Genomic DNA, 6,249 nt, shown 5'->3' on the forward strand with positions numbered 1-6,249 from the left:
AAGAGGGTGTCCAATTTCCACATGGGCACGAGGTTGTGATTTGTGGATGGACAACACGCAGCAGGCGGGGCATTATAGAGAAGCCATCATGGTACAAGACATCGGCATGGCACTTTGTAGGAAGCACACCCGGCAAGAGCTCACGCTGCCCTATTGACAGTTGGCGGTGGGGAGGTCCACAAAGAGAGAGAGAGAGAGAGAGAGAGAGAGAGAGAGAGAGAGAGAGAGAGAGAGAGAGAGAGAGAGAGAGAGAGAGAGAGAGAGAGAGAGAGAGAGAGAGAGAGAGATAGATAGATAGTTCTATTATCGTCCTGGGAGGTCAAATATGACCTATGGGACCAAATGAACATGTCACGTGGTGTGAGTGGAGTTCATAAGTGACTCTCGATGCTCAATAATGGCTGAAATGAGCGTCGCAATAGAGAGTCCATATCGTGGTTGGGAGAGGAAGGTATGTAGGGAGAGATCATGTCTGAATATATGGGGAAAAGAGGACCTAATGTGGTCAAAAGCTGAGCACTCAAGTAGTGTGTGGTACTCACTCTCTCGCACTTGACAAGGGCATAAGGTGCAAAGTCGATGACACTCCTCGCCAGTGCCCCAACGTCCTGTCTCGCAGTGTAGAGAATGGGAGCTAAGACGAATGGAGGCAATGGTGCGGATCGCACTCAACGGGATGGGCTCAAGGATGTAGGAATGGGTTCGGTTACCTCGTTCCGAGAAGAAGAGAGATTTGTAGTTTGGGGCAACGTGTGTGGTGTAATGGCTGAAGTGAGAACCTCCGGATTTCTCCCAAGCCGTGATACATTGGCGTTGTAAGAAGGCCTCATTAACTTGGGAGTCGATCGACGCATCCTTGACCAAGTGACATGCATCCCATCTTCCAAACCATTTCTTGATATCAAGCATCCACCCCGAACTTAGTATTTTGCTCTTGCATGTCTTTTGAACCATTTGACTTGCTTCATATGCGATTCTAGGAAGTCGATGCAAAGGGCTACGTTGTGTCTTACGCATGTACTCCACAACCCTTTGCATGCCCAAGACCTCAATGGGAAGCAATCCGCACTCAAGAAGTAAGAGCATGTAGGGTGTTTGTGTCTTGACTTGGAGAAAGTTGGTGAGAAAACGCTTTTGGACATTCTCAAACTCTTTCCAAGTAGACTTCCCGATGCTTCCACCCCACACCTCCACTCCATAAAGAAGCACCGGTGTCACCAATGTGTCAAAGAGGTACTTTTTGAGAGCCCAACACTTGATCTCTCCTGCATTGCACATGTTCTCAAATGCATAATAGGCCCTCTTTCCAGATTCCAAGCGACGCATTGCACAATCCTTCCATTTATGATTGGATGGAACCTCAAGGCCAAGGTACTTGAAGTGATCTACCACTTCAAGTTTCTCATTGTTATATACAATGCATGGATTTTCATCATTGAGGGTCTTTACAAGAATAACCTTGGTTTTGGATCCATTCACGATCAGCCCGCTATGTAGGCAAAAGCGTTCCAAGACACTCATAAGCTTTTGTGCATCTTCTAAGGTATGTGCCAAGAGCACTACATCATCGGCATAAAGCAAAAGCATGATCACCGCATTTCCAATCTTAACCTCTTCTATGCCTTCTTGCTGCATAAAGTCAAGAACCATGCATTCCAATTCATCAATGAGTAGCCCAAAGAGGGTTGGGGAAAGTGGGCATCCTTGTTTGACACCAATAGTGCTTGCAAAAAATTCTGAAATTCCATCTCCCATACGTAATCGACATAGATGCGAAAGACTGCATGCATAAATTCTCTCGGCACTTGAAGGCTTTGCATACGTCTTCAAAGATTTCCTCGCGGTACCATGTCAAAAGCTTTCTTGAAATCCACAAAGCAACAATACAACTTTTTTCCTTTCAATCGAGACGCTTCCATAAGAACTCGAAGAGTGACAAGGTGATCAATAGTGCTATGATGCTTTTGAAAACCTGCTTGGCCAATTGCACGTTTGCCATTCTTTTCAGCCCATTCACTTATCTTCATCTCCATGATACATCCAAATAACTTTGCCATTAAAGAACCAACCATTATAGTGTGATAGTTGTTCACATTGTTTACATCTCCTCCTTTGTGCAAAGGTTTGATCCAATTTGCACTCCAATCATGAGGCATGCCATACTGAAGTGCAAGGTTAAACATATCGCATATCCAATATCGTGTTTTCTTGCTTGTCCATTTAATAATTTCAGCCTTGACACCTTGAAGGTCACTGCTTACGCGAGTAGCAAGTTTCTCAAGCGCGCGGCATACATCTTCAATGGTAAAGAAGGGAGACATAAACGGAAGGGAGCTACAACACTCCATCTTATCAACATTGGGTTGCTCACAGAGATTCTTACAATGCATATACATATCCTCAAGAGTCAAGTCACCAAAGCTCTCAACGCGCTTGCCTTTTAGATTTTGCCAAAACTTGCCACATGCATGTGCTTTCTCTTGTGCTAAAAGAAGTTGTTTTTCGACTTTCCACCTTCTCCTCTTCTTTTGAACAAGTGCTTTGTATGTGTGTCAACATTCCAAGTAAACTTCCTTGTCTTTGATTGCATCCAATCTTAGCAAGTGTTTTCGGGCTTGACTACATTCCATGTCAAACCATTTCTTCTTGGTGCTACCCTTCTTAGACCTTTTGCAAGACATGTGTTTCACTGAAAAGCATTCCTTCGCACAAGAGAAAATTACTTCTTTGAAAACTTTCCACTTGCATTCTAATGTTGGGCTCTCTTGATGCTCTATCATGCTTAACATTTGGTCCACCATATCAGCATATATAAGTGCTCGTTTGAAGTCTAGACGTAGGTACAAATGATTCACATCATGATTGGAGGCTACATGCTCGGGCCGTTTACCACACTTGAGGTCAATACATAACATCCTATGATCCGATTCCGGATTCCATTCACCAAGTGTAAAGCTTTGTATACATTCTAGAGTGGCTTCCGATAACAACATATCGTCAATCACGCTAGCACCGTTGTGCTTTCTACATGTAAAGTCATTGGTGCCTTGCCATAGAGATACACCATTTGCAATGAGCATTCCGGTACTATTGCACATATGTAGAAGTGACTTTCCATAGTGATCCACTTCTTTTGCATCATTAGAGCTTCGATTATACATGTATGAGTCATCCATTCTTCTTGAGACATGCGGCATGTTTACTTGTTGTGTGTCGTGTTGTAGCATATTTGTGCGAGCATTCATGTCTCCAAAAACAATGACTTCACCTTGATCCTTGTAATGAGCAATGTCTTCCTCTAGTTCAACAAAGGGCTGATCTCTATCCATATTCAAGCAAGCATAAAAGTTGGAGTCATACTGAGGAATGTAGCAACTGGCCACAAACATGACTTGACCATTTGGTGGGCTGATTTTCAGCCATAAGTAGCGTTTATACTTATCTTCTTTGACAATGGAAACATCTTTCAAACCCTTTTTGGTCATACATACTACGCCTCCTTGGCCTCTTCGTTGCTTTGCATTTTTGGCCCACATCAAAGAATGCACATCGTATTTGTCAAATCCAAGAATTCGTTGCGCATCATGCTCCCATGTTTCGACAAGAAGTATCACATCGCAGTCATTGGTAAGCTCATCAATGCCAATTCCCGGATTCCATGGATACCCGTTACAATTCCAAAAGCTTATTCGCAAGCGTGAGTTGGTCTCATAGATCATGTGTCCCTATTTGTTGGGTGGACTTGCATCCTCCTTAAGTCGCTTTTCTTCTTGAGGTGATACCTTAACCTTCTTGCTTCTTTCCTCATATGCTTTGCGACGTACATTTTGTTGCATAATAGTGCGATCCCCATATACATTACAACCTGTTCCTTTGAGGTAGATCCAACCATTGTCAAGGATGATCTTTCTCTTTACCTCATCAGCCATGGTACATACAATAGGTCTTTCTCCCGAGCGAGGGACTCCTTGTTTTCCAACTCGATGTGCACCATAAGCCATGATTCCTGACATGCCAAAGTGTGTAGCAAAAAACTCTTCAATAGCAACTGCAAGAGATTGGGGTGTTTCCATGCTTTCCTCCTTGATTCCACGAATGACGATGTTCTTTGAGCGTTTTTGTCGTTCGTGCAATTCTTGAGTGTCCACATTCTCTACATTCTTTGCTTGGACAACGGCTTGCGTGATAGGAGATGTAGAAACCACATTATCCTTACATATATCAGCCCATGATTTGGATGCATTTCTCATCTCACATACATCATGTCGTATTGTATCTATTGTTTTCTCTTTCAATACATGATCACTCTCAACTTTGCTCAAGCGCTCTTTCAATACATTCATGTCAACAAGAGAGCGTTTACATTCTTGAACTTCATTCTCAAGATGCATCAAGCGTGTTGTTTGCATTTCAAGAACCTTCTTGAGGTGCTCATTCTCCACAACGAGAACTCTTAAAGTACCATTCTCCATTGCAAGTACGCGCAACTCTTCACCTTGTTGGTTGACGGTTTCTTGTAACGAGATCAAGTAAGCCATGATCATTGCTTCCGTTGTTGTAGATGATGTGGTTGGATTAGCATCCAAATTCCTTGGAGATTTTGCATCATTCTCCATGGCGAGTGTGGCTTTTCCACCCTTGCGAATTTTGTCTGACATTGCCTTCAAGCCGGCAAGAAAAACGCAAAGTTTTGACATTTTTTTCAGTTCTGAGATGCTGTTAGAGAGAGAGAGAGAGAGAGAGAGAGAGAGAGAGAGAGAGGGAGAGAGAGAGAGAGAGAGAGAGAGAGAGAGAGGAGAGAGAGAGAGAGAGAGAGAGGAGAGAGAGGGAGAGAGAGAGAGAGAGAGAGAGAGAGAGGGCGGCGGGGGGGGGGGGGGGGGGGGGGGGGCATTTAAGGCCTCAAGGCTCAAAGAAACTCCTTGCACCTGGCTCCCAAAAGAGAAAAAACTATGGGGATCTCCTCTATAGCACTGTGAAACAACGACACACAGTGAGAGCCAAATGCGAGGCGGGGGGTGTAGGTGCACGTGATAAAGGGGGAGAGAGAAAGAAGAGAGAGGCCGGGTGTGTGTGTGTGTGTATGAGAGAGAGAGAGAGAGATAGATAGATAGATTTTATTATCGTCCTCGGAGGTCAAATATGACCTATGGGACCAAATTTACATGTGATGTAGTATGTGTATGGATGATGAGTGACTCTCGATGCTCCAAAATTGTAGTGATGAGAGTCGCAATGGAGAGCCCACACTTTGGCTGGGAGAGGAAAGTGTGTAGGTCTAAGTTATGGCTGAAAATGTGAGAGAAGCAAGTTCGGATGTGATCAAAAACTGAGCACTCTAGTAGTGTGTGGTACTCAGACTCTCGAACTTGCAGTGAGCATAATGTGCACAATCGATTTGACTCTTCTCCATTGCCCCAACGCCCTATCTCGCATTGAAGGAAATGGGAGCTAAGCCGAATTGCTGCGATAGTGCGTATCGCGGACAAAGGAATAGGCTCAAGCATGTAAGTGTGAGTACGGTTTCCTCTCTCAGCGAAGAACATGGTTTTGTAGTTGGGGGCAATATAGGTGGTGTAATGTATGAAGCGTGACCCACCGGATTTCTCCCAAGCCGTAATACATTGGCGTTGTAGAAAAGCTTCATTCACTTGAGAGTCAATTGAAGCATCATGTAGCAAGTGTAATGCATCCCATCTCCCAAACCACTTCTTTATGTCTTGCATCCATCCCATGCTCAAGATCTTGCTTTTATGCGTCTTTTGAACTTTTTTGCTTGCTTCCCATGCAATTATAGGAAGTCGATGTGAGGGGTTTTGACGCATCTTTATCATGTACTCCACAAACCTTTCCATGCCCATAACCTCAATTGGAAGAGATCCCGACTCAAGAAGTAGGAGCATATATGGTGTTTGTGTCTTAACTTGGAGAAAGTTTGTAAGAAAACGCTTTTGGACATTCTCAAACTCTTTCCAAGTAGACTTTGAGATGCTCCCGTCCCACACTTCAACTCCATAAAGAAGAACCGGTGTCACCAATGCATCAAAAAGATACTTCTTGAGTACCCAACACTTGATGTTTCCCACATTACACATGTTCTCAAATGCATAATATGCTCTCTTTCCCGCTTCCAAACGACGCATAGCACATTCATGCCACTTGTAATTGGATGGAACCTCAAGGCCAAGGTACTTAAAGCTCTCAACAACTTCAAGTGTCTCGTTGTTGTACACAATGCATGGCTTCTCCTTA

The sequence above is a fragment of the Adiantum capillus-veneris genome, chromosome 1 (genome assembly GCF_014529385.1).
Source record: "Adiantum capillus-veneris isolate H3 chromosome 1, ASM1452938v2, whole genome shotgun sequence".
In the NCBI taxonomy this organism is placed as follows: Eukaryota; Viridiplantae; Streptophyta; class Polypodiopsida; order Polypodiales; family Pteridaceae; genus Adiantum; species Adiantum capillus-veneris.